The following is a 15914-nucleotide window of genomic DNA, read 5'->3' on the forward strand; positions in this document are numbered from 1 at the left end:
ACCTCGCGCGCGCGCGCGCGGGGCGCGGTGAGCTCGGAAATCGCCGGCGCAGGCCGCGGGAACCTCGCGCGCGCGCGCGCGGGGGCGCGGTGAGCTCGGAAATCGCCGGCGCGGGCCGCGGTGAGCTCGCAAATCGCCGGCGCGGGCCGCGGGGAGCTCGCGCGTGCGCGCGGGGCGCGGTTAGCTCGGAAATCGCCGGCGCGGGCCGCGGGGAGCTCGCGCGCCGCGCGCGCGGGGGCGGTAAGCTCGGAAATCGCCGGCGCGGGCCGCGGTGAGCTCGCAAATCGCCGGCGCGGGCCCGCGGGGAGCTGGCGCGCCGCAGCCGCGCGGGGGCGCGGTGAGCTCGGAAATCGCCGGCGCGAGCCGCGGGGAGCTCGCGCGCGCGCGCGCGGGGGTGCGGTGAGCTCGGAAATCGCCGGGCGCGGGCCGCGGGGAGCTCGCCCGCGCGCGCGCGGGGCGCGGTGAGCTCGGAAATCGCCGGCGCGGGCCGCGGGAGCTCGCGCGGGCGCGCGCGGGGCGCGGTGAGCTCGGAAATCGCCGGTGCGGACAGCGGTGAGCTCGCAAATCGCCGGCGCGGGCCGCGGGGAGCTCGCGCGCGCGCGCGCGGGGCGCGGTGAGCTCGGAAATCGCCGGCGCGGGCCGCGATGAGCTCGCAAATCGCCGGCGCGGGCCGCGGGGAGCTCGCGGCGCGCGCGCGGGGGCGCGGTGAGCTCGGAAATCGCGGCGCGGGCCGCGGGGAGCTCGCGCGCGCGCGCGCGGGGCGCGGTAAGCTCGGAAATCGCCGGCGCGGGCCGCGGTGAGCTCGCAAATCGCCGGCGCGGGCCGCGGGGAGCTCGCGCGCGCGCGCGCGGGGCGCGGTGAGCTCGCGCGCGCGCGCGCGGGGCGCGGTGAGCTCGGAAATCGCCGGCGCGGGCCGCGGGGAGCTCGCGCGCGCGCGCGCGGGGCGCGGTGAGCTCGGAAATCGCCGGCGCGGGCCGCGGTGAGCTCGCGCGCGCGGTGAGCTCGGAAATCGCCGGCGCGGGCCGCGGGGAGCTCGCGCGCGCGCGCGCGGGGCGCGGTGAGCACGGAAATCGCCGGCGCGGGCCGCGGGGAGCTCGCGCGCGCGCGCGCGGGGCGCGGTGAGCTCGGAAATCGCCGGCGCGGGCCGCGTGGAGCTCGCGCGCGCGCGCGGGGCGCGGTAAGCTCGGAAATCGCCGGCGCGGGCCGCGGTGAGCTCGCAAATCGCCGGCGCGGGCCGCGGGGAGGCTCGCGCGCGCGCGCGCGGGGGCGCGGTGAGCTCGGAAATCGCCGGCGCGGGCCGCGGGGAGCTCGCGCGCGCGCCGCGCGGGGCGCGGTGAGCTCGGAAATCGCCGGCGCGGGCCGTGGTGAGCTCGCGCGCGCGGTGAGCTCGGAAATCGCCGGCGCGGGCCGCGGGGAGCTCGCGAGCGCGCGCGCGGGGCGCGGTGAGCTCGGAAGTCGCCGGCGCGGGCCGCGGGGAGCTCGCGCGCGCGCGCGCGGGGCGCGGTGAGCTCGGAAATCGCCGGCGCGGGCCCGCGGTGAGCTCGCGCGCGCGGTGAGCTCGGAAATCGCCGGCGCGGCGCGGGCCGCGGGGGGAGCCGCGCGCGCGCGCGCGGGGCGCGGTGAGCTCGGAAATCGCCGGCGCGGGCCGCGGGGAGCTCGCGCGCGCGGTGAGCTCGGAAATCGCCGGCGCGGGCCGCGGGGAGCTCGCGCTGCGCGCGCGCGGGGCGCGGTGAGCTCGGAAATCGCCGGCGCGGGCCGCGGGGAGCTCGCGCGCGCGCGCGCGGGGCGTGGTGAGCTCGGAAATCGTCGGCGCGGGCCGCGGGGGAGCTCGCGCGCGCGCGCGCGGGGCGCGGTGAGCTCGGAAATCGCCGGCGCGGGCCGCGGGGAGCTCGCGCGCGCGCGCGCGGGGCGCGGTGAGATCGGAAAATCGCCGGCGCGGGCCGCGGTGAGCTCGCAAATCGCCGGCGGCGGGCCGCGGGGGAGCTCTCGCGCGCGCGCGGGGGGCGCGGTGAGCTCGGAAAATCGCCGGCGCGGGCCGCGGGGAGCTCGCGCGCGCGCGCGCGCGGGGCGCGGTGAGCTCGGAAATCGCCGGCGCGGGCCGCGGGGAGCTCGCGCGCGCGCGCGCGGGGCGCGGTGAGCTCGGAAATCGCCGGCGCGGGCCGCGGTGAGCTCGCAAATCGCCGGCGCGGGGGGCCGCGGGGAGCTCTCGCGCGCCGCGCGCGGGGCGCGGTGAGCTCGGAAATCGCCGGCGCGGGCCGTGGGGAGCTCGCGCGCGCGCGCGCGGGGCGCGGTGAGCTCGGAAATCGCCGGCGCGGGCCGCGGGGAGCTCGCGCTGCGGCGCGCGGGGCGCGGTGAGCTCGGAAATCGCCGGCGCGAGCCGCGGGGAGCTCGCGCGCGCGCGCGCGGGGCGCGGTGAGCTCGGAAATCGCCGGCGCGGGCCGCGGGGAGCTCGCGCGCGCGCGCGGGGCGCGGTGAGCTCGGAAATCGCCGGCGCGGGCCCGCGGCGAGCTCGCGCGCGCGCGCGCGAGCGCGGTGAGCTCGGAAATCGCCGGCGCTGGCCGCGGGGAGCTCGCGCGCGCGCGCACGGGGCGCGGTGAGCTCGGAAATCGTCGGCGCGGGCCGCGGTGAGCTCGCAAATCGCCGGCGCGGGCCGCGGGGAGCTCGCGCGCGCGCGCGCGGGGCGCGGTGAGCTCGGAAATCGCCGGCGCGGGCCGCGGTGAGCTCGCAAATCGCCGGCGCGGGCCGCGGGGAGCTCGCGCGCGCGCGCGCGGGGCGCGGTGAGCTCGGAAATCGCCGGCGCGAGCCGCGGGGAGCTCGCGCGCGCGCGCGCGGGGCGCGGTGAGCTCGGAAATCACCGGCGCGGGCCGCGGGAACCTCGCGCGCGCGCGCGCGGGGCGCGGTGAGCTCGGAAATCGCCGGCGCGGGCCGCGGTGAGCTCGCAAATCGCCGGCGCGGGCCGCGGGGAGCTCGCGCGCGCGCGCACGGGGCGCGGTGAGCTCGGAAATCGCCGGCGCGGGCCGCGGGGAGCTCGCGCGCGCGCGCGCGGGGCGCGGTGAGCTCGGAAATCGCCGGCGCGGGCCGCGGGGAGCTCGCGCGCGCGCGCGCGGGGCGCGGTGAGCTCGGAAATCGCCGGCGCGGGCTGCGGTGAGCTCGCAAATCGCCGGCGCGGGCCGCGGGGGGCTCGCGCGCGCGCGCGCGGGGCGCGGTGAGCTCGGAAATCGCCGGCGCGGGCCGCGGGGAGCTCGCGCGCGCGCGCGCGGGGCGCGGTGAGCTCGGAATCGCCGGCGCGGGCCGCGATGAGCTCGCAAATCGCCGGCGCGGGCCGCGGGGAGATCGCGCGCGCGCGCGCGGGGCGCGGTGAGCTCGGAAATCGCCGGCGCGAGCCGCGGGGAGCTCGCGCGCGCGCGCGCGGGGCGCGGTGACCTCGGAAATCGCCGGCGCGGGCCGCGGGGAGCTCGCGCGCGCGCGCGCGGGGCGCGGTGAGCTCGGAAATCGCCGGCGCGGGCCGCGGTGAGCTCGCAAATCGCCGGCGCGGGCCGCGGGGAGCTCGCGCGCGCGCGCGCGGGGCGCGGTGAGCTCGGAAATCGCCGGCGCGGGCCGCGGTGAGCTCGCAAATCGCCGGCGCGGGCCGCGGGGAGCTCGCGCGCGCGCGCGCGGGGCGCGGTGAGCTCGGAAATCGCCGGCGCGGGCCGCGGGGAGCTCGCAAATCGCCGGCGCGGGCCGCGGGGAGCTCGCGCGCGCGCGCGCGGGGCGCGGTGAGCTCGGAAATCGCCGGCGCGGGCCGCGGTGAGCTCGCAAATCGCCGGCGCGGGCCGCGGGGAGCTCGCGCGCGCGCGCGCGGGGCGCGGTGAGCTCGGAAATCGCCGGCGCGAGCCGCGGGGAGCTCGCGCGCGCGCGCGCGGGGCGCGGTGAGCTCGGAAATCACCGGCGCGGGCCGCGGGAACCTCGCGCGCGCGCGCGCGGGGCGCGGTGAGCTCGGAAATCGCCGGCGCGGGCCGCGGTGAGCTCGCAAATCGCCGGCGCGGGCCGCGGGGAGCTCGCGCGCGCGCGCCGGGCCCGGTTAGCTCGGAAATCGCCGGCGCGGGCCGCGGGGAGCTCGCGCGCGCGCGCGCGGGGCGCCGTAAGCTCGGAAATCGCCGGCGCGGGCCGCGGTGAGCTCGCAAATCGCCGGCGCGGGCCGCGGGGAGCTGGCGCGCGCGCGCGCGGGGCGCGGTGAGCTCGGAAATCGCCGGCGCGAGCCGCGGGGAGCTCGCGCGCGCGCGCGCGGGGCGCGGTGAGCTCGGAAATCGCCGGCGCGGGCCGCGGTGAGCTCGCAAATCGCCGGCGCGGGCCCGCGGGGAGCTCGCGCGCGCGCGCGCGGGGCGCGGTGAGCTCGGAAATCGCCGGCGCGGGCCGCGGTGAGCTCGCAAATCGCCGGCGCGGGCCGCGGGGAGCTCGCGCCCCGCGCGCGCGGGGCGCGGTGAGCTCGGAAATCGCCGGCGCGGGCCGCGGTGAGCTCGCAAATCGCCGGCGCGGGCCGCGGGGAGCTCGCGCGCGCGCGCCGCGGGGCGCGGTGAGCTCGGAAATCGCCGGCGCGAGCCGCGGGGAGCTCGCGCGCGCGCGCGCGGGGGCGCGGTGAGCTCGGAAATCGCCGGCGCGGGCCGCGGGAACCTCGCGCGCGCGCGCGCGGGGCGCGGTGAGCTCGGAAATCGCCGGCGCGGGCCGCGGTGAGCTCGCAAATCGCCGGCGCGGGCCGCGGGGAGCTCGCGCGCGCGCGCGGGGCGCGGTTAGCTCGGAAATCGCCGGCGCGGGCCGCGGGGAGCTCGCGCGCGCGCGCGCGCGGGGCGCCGTAAGCTCGGAAATCGCCGGCGCGGGCCGCGGTGAGCTCGCAAATCGCCGGCGCGGGCCGCGGGGAGCTGGCGCGCGCGCGCGCGGGGCGCGGTGAGCTCGGAAATCGCCGGCGCGAGCCGCGGGGAGCTCGCGCGCGCGCGCGCGGGGCGCGGTGAGCTCGGAAATCGCCGGCGCGGGCCGCGGGGAGCTCGCCCGCGCGCGCGCGGGGCGCGGTGAGCTCGGAAATCGCCGGCGCGGGCCGCGGGGAGCTCGCGCGCGCGCGCGCGGGGCGCGGTGAGCTCGGAAATCGCCGGCGCGGGCCGCGGTGAGCTCGCAAATCGCCGGCGCGGGCCGCGGGGAGCTCGCGCGCGCGCGCGCGGGGCGCGGTGAGCTCGGAAATCGCCGGCGCGAGCCGCTGGGAGCTCGCGCGCGCGCGCGCGGGGCGCGGTGAGCTCGGAAATCGCCGGCGCGGGCCGCGGGGAGCTCGCGCGCGCGCGCGCGGGGCGCGGTGAGCTCGGAAATCGCCGGCGCGGGCCGCGGGGAGCTCGCGCGCGCGCGCACGGTGCGCGATGAGCTCGGAAATCGCCGGCGCGGGCCGCGGGGAGCTCGCGCGCGCGCGCGCGGGGCGCGGTGAGCTCGGAAATCGCCGGCGCGGGGCGCGGTGAGCTCGCAAATCGCCGGCGCGGGCCGCGGGGAGCTCGCGCGCGCGCGCGGGGCGCGGTGAGCTCGGAAATCGCCGGCATGGGCCGCGGGGAGCTCGCGCGCGCGCGCGCGTGGCGCGGTGAGCTCGGAAATCGCCGGCGCGGGCCGCGGTGAGCTCGCAAATCGCCGGCGCGGGCCGCGGGGAGCTCGCGCGCGCGCGCGCGGGGCGCGGTGAGCTCGGAAATCGCCGGCGCGAGACGCGGGGGCGCTCGCGCGCGCGCGCGCGGGGCGCGGTGAGCTCGGAAATCGCCGGCGCGGGCCGCGGGGAGCTCGCGCGCGCGCGCGCGGGGCGCGGTGAGCTCGGAAATCGCCGGCGCGGGCCGCGGGGAGCTCGCGCGCGCGCGCGCGGGGCGCGGTGAGCTCGGAAATCGCCGGCGCGAGCCGCGGGGAGCGCGCGCGCGCGCGCGCGGGGCGCGGTGAGCTCGGAATTCGCCGGCGCGAGCCGCGGGGAGCGCGCGCGCGCGCGCGCGGGGGGTGCGGTGAGCTCGGAAATCGCCGGCGCGGGCCGCGGGGAGCTCGCGCGCGCGCGCGCGGGGCGCGGTGAGCTCGGAAATCGCCGGCGCGGGCCGCGATGAGCTCGCAAAACGCCGGCGCGGGCCGCGGGGAGCTCGCGCGCGCGCGCGGGGCGCGGTGAGCTCGGAAATCGCCGGCGCGGGCCGCGGGGAGCTCGCGCGCGCGCGCGCGGGGCGCGGTGAGCTCGGAAATCGCCGGCGCGAGCCGCGGGGAGCTCGGGCGCGCGCGCGCGGGGCGCGGTGAGCTCGGAAATCGCCGGCGCGGGCCGCGGTGAGCTCGCAAATCGCCGGCGCGGGCCGCGGGGAGCTCGCGCGCGCGCGCGCGGGGCGCGGTGAGCTCGGAAATCGCCGGCGCGGGCCGCGGGGAGCTCGGGCGCGCGCGCGCGGGGCGCGGTGAGCTCGGAAATCGCCGGCGCGGGCCGCGATGAGCTCGCAAATCGCCGGCGCGGGCCGCGGGGAGCTCGCGCGCGCGCGCGCGGGGCGCGGTGAGCTCGGAAATCGCCGGCGCGAGCCGCGGGGAGCTCGCGCGCGCGCGCGCGGGGCGCGGTGAGCTCGGAAATCGCCGGCGCGGGCCGCGGGGAGCTCGCGCGCGCGCGCGCGGGGCGCGGTGAGCTCGGAAATCGCCGGCGCGGGCCGCGGGGAGCTCGGGCGCGCGCGCGCGGGGCGCGGTGAGCTCGGAAATCGCCGGCGCGGGCCGCGGGGAGCTCGCGCGCGCGCGCGCGGGGCGCGGTGAGCTCGGAAATCGCCGGCGCGAGCCGCGGGGAGCTCGCGCGCGCGCGCGCGGGGCGCGGTGAGCTCGGAAATCGCCGGCGCGGGCCGCGGGGAGCTCGCGCGCGCGCGCGGGGCGCGGTGAGCTCGGAAATCGCCGGCCCGGGCCTCGGGGAGCTCGCGCGCGCTCGCGCGGAGCGCGGTGAGCACGGAAATCGCCGGCGCGGGCCGCGGGGAGCTCGCGCGCGCGCGCACGGGGCGCGGTGAGCTCGGAAATCGCCGGCGCGGGCCGCGGGGAGCTCGCGCGCGCGCGCGCGGGGCGCGGTGAGCTCGGAAATCGCCGGCGCGGGCCGCGGTGAGCTCGCAAATCGCCGGCGCGGGCCGCGGTGAGCTCGCAAATCGCCGGCACGGGCCGCGGGGAGCTCGCGCGCGCGCGCGCGGGGCGCGGTGAGCTCGGAAATCGCCGGCGCGGGCCGCGGTGAGCTCGCAAATCGCCGGCGCGGGCCGCGGGGAGCTCGCGCGCGCGCGCGCGGGGCGCGGTGAGCTCGGAAATCGCCGGCGCGAGCCGCGGGGAGCTCGCGCGCGCGCGCCCGGGGCGCGGTGAGCTCGGAAATCGCCGGCGCGGGCCGCGGGGACCTCGCGCGCGCGCGCGCGGGGCGCGGAGAGCTCGGAAATCGCCGGCGCGGGCCGCGGTGAGCTCGCAAATCGCCGGCGCGGGCCGCGGTGAGCTCGCAAATCGCCGGCGCGGGCCGCGGTGAGCTCGGAAATCGCCGGCGCGGGCCGCGGGGAGCTCGCGCGCGCGCGCGCGGGGCGCGGTGAGCTCGGAAATCGCCGGCGCGAGCCGCGGGGAGCGCGCGCGCGCGCGCGCGGGGCGCGGTGAGCTCGGAAATCGCCGGCGCGAGCCGCGGGGAGCGCGCGCGCGCGCGCGCGGGGCGCGGTGAGCTCGGAAATCGCCGGCGCGGGCCGCGGGGAGCTCGCGCGCGCGCGCGCGGGGCGCGGTGAGCTCGGAAATCGCCGGCGCGGGCCGCGGGGAGCTCGCGCGCGCGCGCGCGGGGCGCGGTGAGCTCGGAAATCGCCGGCGCGGGCCGCGGTGAGCTCGCGCGCGCGGTGAGCTCGGAAATCGCCGGCGCGGGCCGCGGGGAGCTCGCGCGCGCGCGCGCGGGGCGCGGTGAGCTCGGAAATCGCCGTCGCGGGCCGCGGGGAGCTCGCGCGCGCGCGCGCGGGGCGCGGTAAGCTCGGAAATCGCCGGCGCGGGCCGCGGTGAGCTCGCAAATCGCCGGCGCGGGCCGCGGGGAGCTCGCGCGCGCGCGCGCGGGGCGCGGTGAGCTCGGAAATCGCCGGCGCGGGCCGCGGTGAGCTCGCGCGCGCGGTGAGCTCGGAAATCGCCGGCGCGGGCCGCGGGGAGCTCGCGCGCGCGCGCGCGGGGCGCGGTGAGCTCGGAAATCGCCGGCGCGGGCCGCGGGGAGCTCGCGCGCGCGCGCGCGGGGCGCGGTGAGCTCGGAAATCGCCGGCGCGGGCCGCGGTGAGCTCGCGCGCGCGGTGAGCTCGGAAATCGCCGTCGCGGGCCGCGGGGAGCTCGCGCGCGCGCGCGCGGGGCGCGGTGGGCTCGGAAATCGCCGGCGCGGGCCGCGGGGAGCTCGCGCGCGCGCGCGCGGGGCGTGGTGAGCTCGGAAATCGTCGGCGCGGGCCGCGGGGAGCTCGCGCGCGCGCGCGCGGGGCGCGGTGAGCTCGGAAATCGCCGGCGCGGGCCGCGGGGAGCTCGCGCGCGCGCGCGCGGGGCGCGTTGAGATCGGAAATCGCCGGCGCGGGCCGCGGTGAGCTCGCAAATCGCCGGCGCGGGCCGCGGGGAGCTCTCGCGCGCGCGCGGGGGGCGCGGTGAGCTCGGAAATCGCCGGCGCGGGCCGCGGGGAGCTCGCGCGCGCGCGCGCGGGGCGCGGTGAGCTCGGAAATCGCCGGCGCGGGCCGCGGGGAGCTCGCGCGCGCGCGCGCGGGGCGCGGTGAGCTCGGAAATCGCCGGCGCGGGCCGCGGTGAGCTCGCAAATCGCCGGCGCGGGCCGCGGGGAGCTCTCGCGCGCGCGCGCGGGGCGCGGTGAGCTCGGAAATCGCCGGCGCGGGCCGCGGGGAGCTCGCGCGCGCGCGCGCGGGGCGCGGTGAGCTCGGAAATCGCCGGCGCGGGCCGCGGGGAGCTCGCGCGCGCGCGCGCGGGGCGCGGTGAGCTCGGAAATCGCCGGCGCGAGCCGCGGGGAGCTCGCGCGCGCGCGCGCGGGGCGCGGTGAGCTCGGAAATCGCCGGCGCGGGCCGCGGGGAGCTCGCGCGCGCGCGCGGGGCGCGGTGAGCTCGGAAATCGCCGGCGCGGGCCGCGGGGAGCTCGCGCGCGCGCGCGCGGGGCGCGGTGAGCTCGGAAATCGCCGGCGCGGGCCGCGGTGAGCTCGCGCGCGCGGTGAGCTCGGAAATCGCCGGCGCGGGCCGCGGGGAGCTCGCGCGCGCGCGCGCGGGGCGCGGTGAGCTCGGAAATCGCCGGCGCGGGCCGCGGGGAGCTCGCGCGCGCGCGCGCGGGGCGTGGTGAGCTCGGAAATCGTCGGCGCGGGCCGCGGGGAGCTCGCGCGCGCGCGCGCGGGGCGCGGTGAGCTCGGAAATCGCCGGCGCGGGCCGCGGGGAGCTCGCGCGCGCGCGCGCGGGGCGCGTTGAGATCGGAAATCGCCGGCGCGGGCTGCGGTGAGCTCGCAAATCGCCGGCGCGGGCCGCGGGGAGCTCTCGCGCGCGCGCGGGGGGCGCGGTGAGCTCGGAAATCGCCGGCGCGGGCCGCGGGGAGCTCGCGCGCGCGCGCGCGGGGCGCGGTGAGCTCGGAAATCGCCGGCGCGGGCCGCGGGGAGCTCGCGCGCGCGCGCACGGGGCGCGGTGAGCTCGGAAATCGCCGGCGCGGGCCGCGGTGAGCTCGCAAATCGCCGGCGCGGGCCGCGGGGAGCTCGCGCGCGCGCGCGCGGGGCGCGGTGAGCTCGGAAATCGCCGGCGCGGGCCGCGGTGAGCTCGCAAATCGCCGGCGCGGGCCGCGGGGAGCTCGCGCGCGCGCGCGCGGGGCGCGGTGAGCTCGGAAATCGCCGGCGCGAGCCGCGGGGAGCTCGCGCGCGCGCGCGCGGGGCGCGGTGAGCTCGGAAATCGCCGGCGCGGGCCGCGGGAACCTCGCGCGCGCGCGCGCGGGGCGCGGTGAGCTCGGAAATCGCCGGCGCGGGCCGCGGTGAGCTCGCAAATCGCCGGCGCGGGCCGCGGGGAGCTCGCGCGTGCGCGCGGGGCGCGGTTAGCTCGGAAATCGCCGGCGCGGGCCGCGGGGAGCTCGCGCGCGCGCGCGCGGGGCGCGGTAAGCTCGGAAATCGCCGGCGCGGGCCGCGGTGAGCTCGCAAATCGCCGGCGCGGGCCGCGGGGAGCTGGCGCGCGCGCGCGCGGGGCGCGGTGAGCTCGGAAATCGCCGGCGCGGGCCGCGGGGAGCTCGCGCGCGCGCGCGCGGGGCGCGGTGAGCTCGGAAATCGCCGGCGCGGGCCGCGGGGAGCTCGCCCGCGCGCGCGCGGGGCGCGGTGAGCTCGCAAATCGCCGGCGCGGGCCGCGGGGAGCTCGCGCGGGCGCGCGCGGGGCGCGGTGAGCTCGGAAATCGCCGGTGCGGACAGCGGTGAGCTCGCAAATCGCCGGCGCGGGCCGCGGGGAGCTCGCGCGCGCGCGCGCGGGGCGCGGTGAGCTCGGAAATCGCCGGCGCGGGCCGCGGTGAGCTCGCAAATCGCCGGCGCGGGCCGCGGTGAGCTCGCAAATCGCCGGCGCGGGCCGCGGTGAGCTCGGAAATCGCCGGCGCGGGCCGCGGGGAGCTCGCGCGCGCGCGCGCGGGGCGCGGTGAGCTCGGAAATCGCCGGCGCGGGCCGCGGGGAGCTCGCGCGCGCGCGCGCGGGGCGCGGTGAGCTCGGAAATCGCCGGCGCGGGCCGCGGGGAGCTCGCAAATCGCCGGCGCGGGCCGCGGGGAGCTCGCGCGCGCGCGCGCGGGCCGCGGGGAGCTCGCGCGCGCGCGCGCGGGGCGCGGTGAGCTCGGAAATCGCCGGCGCGAGCCGCGGGGAGCTCGCGCGCGCGCGCGCGGGGCGCGGTGAGCTCGGAAATCGCCGGCGCGGGCCGCGGGAACCTCGCGCGCGCGCGCGCGGGGCGCGGTGAGCTCGGAAATCGCCGGCGCGGGCCGCGGTGAGCTCGCAAATCGCCGGCGCGGGCCGCGGGGAGCTCGCGCGTGCGCGCGGGGCGCGGTTAGCTCGGAAATCGCCGGCGCGGGCCGCGGGGAGCTCGCGCGCGCGCGCGCGGGGCGCGGTAAGCTCGGAAATCGCCGGCGCGGGCCGCGGTGAGCTCGCAAATCGCCGGCGCGGGCCGCGGGGAGCTGGCGCGCGCGCGCGCGGGGCGCGGTGAGCTCGGAAATCGCCGGCGCGAGCCGCGGGGAGCTCGCGCGCGCGCGCGCGGGGTGCGGTGAGCTCGGAAATCGCCGGCGCGGGCCGCGGGGAGCTCGCCCGCGCGCGCGCGGGGCGCGGTGAGCTCGCAAATCGCCGGCGCGGGCCGCGGGGAGCTCGCGCGGGCGCGCGCGGGGCGCGGTGAGCTCGGAAATCGCCGGTGCGGACAGCGGTGAGCTCGCAAATCGCCGGCGCGGGCCGCGGGGAGCTCGCGCGCGCGCGCGCGGGGCGCGGTGAGCTCGGAAATCGCCGGCGCGGGCCGCGGTGAGCTCGCAAATCGCCGGCGCGGGCCGCGGTGAGCTCGCAAATCGCCGGCGCGGGCCGCGGTGAGCTCGGAAATCGCCGGCGCGGGCCGCGGGGAGCTCGCGCGCGCGCGCGCGGGGCGCGGTGAGCTCGGAAATCGCCGGCGCGAGCCGCGGGGAGCGCGCGCGCGCGCGCGCGGGGCGCGGTGAGCTCGGAAATCGCCGGCGCGGGCCGCGGGGAGCTCGCAAATCGCCGGCGCGGGCCGCGGGGAGCTCGCGCGCGCGCGCGCGGGGCGCGGTGAGCTCGCGCGCGCGCGCGCGGGGCGCGGTGAGCTCGGAAATCGCCGGCGCGGGCCGCGGGGAGCTCGCGCGCGCGCGCGCGGGGCGCGGTGAGCTCGGAAATCGCCGGCGCAGGCCGCGGGAACCTCGCGCGCGCGCGCGCGGGGCGCGGTGAGCTCGGAAATCGCCGGCGCAGGCCGCGGGAACCTCGCGCGCGCGCGCGCGGGGCGCGGTGAGCTCGGAAATCGCCGGCGCGGGCCGCGGTGAGCTCGCAAATCGCCGGCGCGGGCCGCGGGGAGCTCGCGCGTGCGCGCGGGGCGCGGTTAGCTCGGAAATCGCCGGCGCGGGCCGCGGGGAGCTCGCGCGCGCGCGCGCGGGGCGCGGTAAGCTCGGAAATCGCCGGCGCGGGCCGCGGTGAGCTCGCAAATCGCCGGCGCGGGCCGCGGGGAGCCGGCGCGCGCGCGCGCGGGGCGCGGTGAGCTCGGAAATCGCCGGCGCGAGCCGCGGGGAGCTCGCGCGCGCGCGCGCGGGGCGCGGTGAGCTCGGAAATCGCCGGCGCGGGCCGCGGGGAGCTCGCCCGCGCGCGCGCGGGGCGCGGTGAGCTCGGAAATCGCCGGCGCGGGCCGCGGGGAGCTCGCGCGGGCGCGCGCGGGGCGCGGTGAGCTCGGAAATCGCCGGCGCGGACAGCGGTGAGCTCGCAAATCGCCGCCGCGGGCCGCGGGGAGCTCGCGCGCGCGCGCGCGGGGCGCGGTGAGCTCGGAAATCGCCGGGGCGGGCCGCGATGAGCTCGCAAAACGCCGGCGCGGGCCGCGGGGAGCTCGCGCGCGCGCGCGGGGCGCGGTGAGCTCGGAAATCGCCGGCGCGGGCCGCGGGGAGCTCGCGCGCGCGCGCGCGGGGCGCGGTAAGCTCGGAAATCGCCGGCGCGGGCCGCGGTGAGCTCGCAAATCGCCGGCGCGGGCCGCGGGGAGCTCGCGCGCGCGCGCGCGGGGCGCGGTGAGCTCGGGCGCGCGCGCGCGGGGCGCGGTGAGCTCGGAAATCGCCGGCGCGGGCCGCGGGGAGCTCGCGCGCGCGCGCGCGGGGCGCGGTGAGCTCGGAAATCGCCGGCGCGGGCCGCGGTGAGCTCGCGCGCGCGGTGAGCTCGGAAATCGCCGGCGCGGGCCGCGGGGAGCTCGCGCGCGCGCGCGCGGGGCGCGGTGAGCGCGGAAAGCGCCGGCGCGGGCCGCGGGGAGCTCGCGCGCGCGCGCGCGGGGCGCGGTGAGCTCGGAAATCGCCGGCGCGGGCCGCGTGGAGCTCGCGCGCGCGGTGAGCGCGGAAATCGCCGGCGCGGGCCGCGGGGAGCTCGCGAGCGCGCGCGCGGGGCGCGGTGAGCTCGGAAATCGCCGGCGCGGGCCGCGGGGAGCTCGCGCGCGCGCGCGCGGGGCGCGGTGAGCTCGGAAATCGCCGGCGCGGGCCGCGGTGAGCTCGCGCGCGCGGTGAGCTCGGAAATCGCCGGCGCGGGCCGCGGGGAGCTCGCGCGCGCGCGCGCGGGGCGCGGTGAGCTCGGAAATCGCCGGCGCGGGCCGCGGTGAGCTCGCGCGCGCGGTGAGCTCGGAAATCGCCGGCGCGGGCCGCGGGGAGCTCGCGCGCGCGCGCGCGGGGCGCGGTGAGCTCGGAAATCGCCGGCGCGGGCCGCGGGGAGCTCGCGCGCGCGCGCGCGGGGCGTGGTGAGCTCGGAAATCGTCGGCGCGGGCCGCGGGGAGCTCGCGCGCGCGCGCGCGGGGCGCGGTGAGCTCGGAAATCGCCGGCGCGGGCCGCGGGGAGCTCGCGCGCGCGCGCGCGGGGCGCGGTGAGATCGGAAATCGCCGGCGCGGGCCGCGGTGAGCTCGCAAATCGCCGGCGCGGGCCGCGGGGAGCTCTCGCGCGCGCGCGGGGGGCGCGGTGAGCTCGGAAATCGCCGGCGCGGGCCGCGGGGAGCTCGCGCGCGCGCGCGCGGGGCGCGGTGAGCTCGGAAATCGCCGGCGCGGGCCGCGGGGAGCTCGCGCGCGCGCGCGCGGGGCGCGGTGAGCTCGGAAATCGCCGGCGCGGGCCGCGGTGAGCTCGCAAATCGCCGGCGCGGGCCGCGGGGAGCTCTCGCGCGCGCGCGCGGGGCGCGGTGAGCTCGGAAATCGCCGGCGCGGGCCGCGGGGAGCTCGCGCGCGCGCGCGCGGGGCGCGGTGAGCTCGGAAATCGCCGGCGCGGGCCGCGGGGAGCTCGCGCGCGCGCGCGCGGGGCGCGGTGAGCTCGGAAATCGCCGGCGCGAGCCGCGGGGAGCTCGCGCGCGCGCGCGCGGGGCGCGGTGAGCTCGGAAATCGCCGGCGCGGGCCGCGGGGAGCTCGCGCGCGCACGCGGGGCGCGGTGAGCTCGGAAATCGCCGGCGCGGGCCGCGGGGAGCTCGCGCGCGCGCGCGGGGCGCGGTGAGCTCGGAAATCGCCGGCGCGGGCCGCGGGGAGCTCGCGCGCGCGCGCACGGGGCGCGGTGAGCTCGGAAATCGCCGGCGCGGGCCGCGGTGAGCTCACAAATCGCCGGCGCGGGCCGCGGGGGAGCTCGCGCGCGCGCGCGCGGGGCGCGGTGAGCTCGGAAATCGCCGGCGCGGGCCGCGGTGAGCTCGCAAATCGCCGGCGCGGGCCGCGGGGAGCTCGCGCGCGCGCGCGCGGGGCGCGGTGAGCTCGGAAATCGCCGGCGCGAGCCGCGGGGAGCTCGCGCGCGCGCGCGCGGGGCGCGGTGAGCTCGGAAATCACCGGCGCGGGCCGCGGGAACCTCGCGCGCGCGCGCGCGGGGCGCGGTGAGCTCGGAAATCGCCGGCGCGGGCCGCGGTGAGCTCGCAAATCGCCGGCGCGGGCCGCGGGGAGCTCGCGCGCGCGCGCACGGGGCGCGGTGAGCTCGGAAATCGCCGGCGCGGGCCGCGGGGAGCTCGCGCGCGCGCGCGCGGGGCGCGGTGAGCTCGGAAATCGCCGGCGCGGGCCGCGGGGAGCTCGCGCGCGCGCGCGCGGGGCGCGGTGAGCTCGGAAATCGCCGGCGCGGGCCGCGGTGAGCTCGCAAATCGCCGGCGCGGGCCGCGGGGAGCTCGCGCGCGCGCGCGCGGGGCGCGGTGAGCTCGGAAATCGCCGGCGCGGGCCGCGGGGAGCTCGCGCGCGCGCGCGCGGGGCGCGGTGAGCTCGGAAATCGCCGGCGCGGGCCGCGATGAGCTCGCAAATCGCCGGCGCGGGCCGCGGGGAGCTCGCGCGCGCGCGCGCGGGGCGCGGTGAGCTCGGAAATCGCCGGCGCGAGCCGCGGGGAGCTCGCGCGCGCGCGCGCGGGGCGCGGTGAGCTCGGAAATCGCCGGCGCGGGCCGCGGTGAGCTCGCAAATCGCCGGCGCGGGCCGCGGGGAGCTCGCGCGCGCGCGCGCGGGGCGCGGTGAGCTCGGAAATCGCCGGCGCGGGCCGCGGTGAGCTCGCAAATCGCCGGCGCGGGCCGCGGGGAGCTCGCGCGCGCGCGCGCGGGGCGCGGTGAGCTCGGAAATCGCCGGCGCGGGCCGCGGTGAGCTCGCAAATCGCCGGCGCGGGCCGCGGGGGGCTCGCGCGCGCGCGCGCGGGGCGCGGTGAGCTCGGAAATCGCCGGCGCGGCCGCGGTGAGCTCGCAAATCGCCGGCGCGGGCCGCGGGGAGCTCGCGCGCGCGCGCGCGGGGCGCGGTGAGCTCGGAAATCGCCGGCGCGAGCCGCGGGGAGCTCGCGCGCGCGCGCGCGGGGCGCGGTGAGCTCGGAAATCGCCGGCGCGGGCCGCGGGAACCTCGCGCGCGCGCGCGCGGGGCGCGGTGAGCTCGGAAATCGCCGGCGCGGGCCGCGGTGAGCTCGCACATCGCCGGCGCGGGCCGCGGGGAGCTCGCGCGCGCGCGCCGGGCCCGGTTAGCTCGGAAATCGCCGGCGCGGGCCGCGGGGGAGCTCGCGCGCGCGCGCGCCGGGCGCCGTAAGCTCGGAAATCGCCGGCGCGGGCCGCGGTGAGCTCGCAAATCGCCGGCGCGGGCCGCGGGGAGCTGGCGCGCGCGCGCGCGGGGCGCGGTGAGCTCGCAAATCGCCGGCGCGGGCCGCGGGGAGCTCGCGCGCGCGCGCGCGGGCCGCGGTGAGCTCGGAAATCGCCGGCGCGGGCCGTGGTGAGCTCGCAAATCGCCGGCGCGGGCCGCGGGGAGCTCGCGCGCGCGCGC

This window comes from Vespula vulgaris, chromosome 2 (assembly GCF_905475345.1).
Source record: "Vespula vulgaris chromosome 2, iyVesVulg1.1, whole genome shotgun sequence".
Lineage (NCBI taxonomy): Eukaryota > Metazoa > Arthropoda > Insecta > Hymenoptera > Vespidae > Vespula > Vespula vulgaris.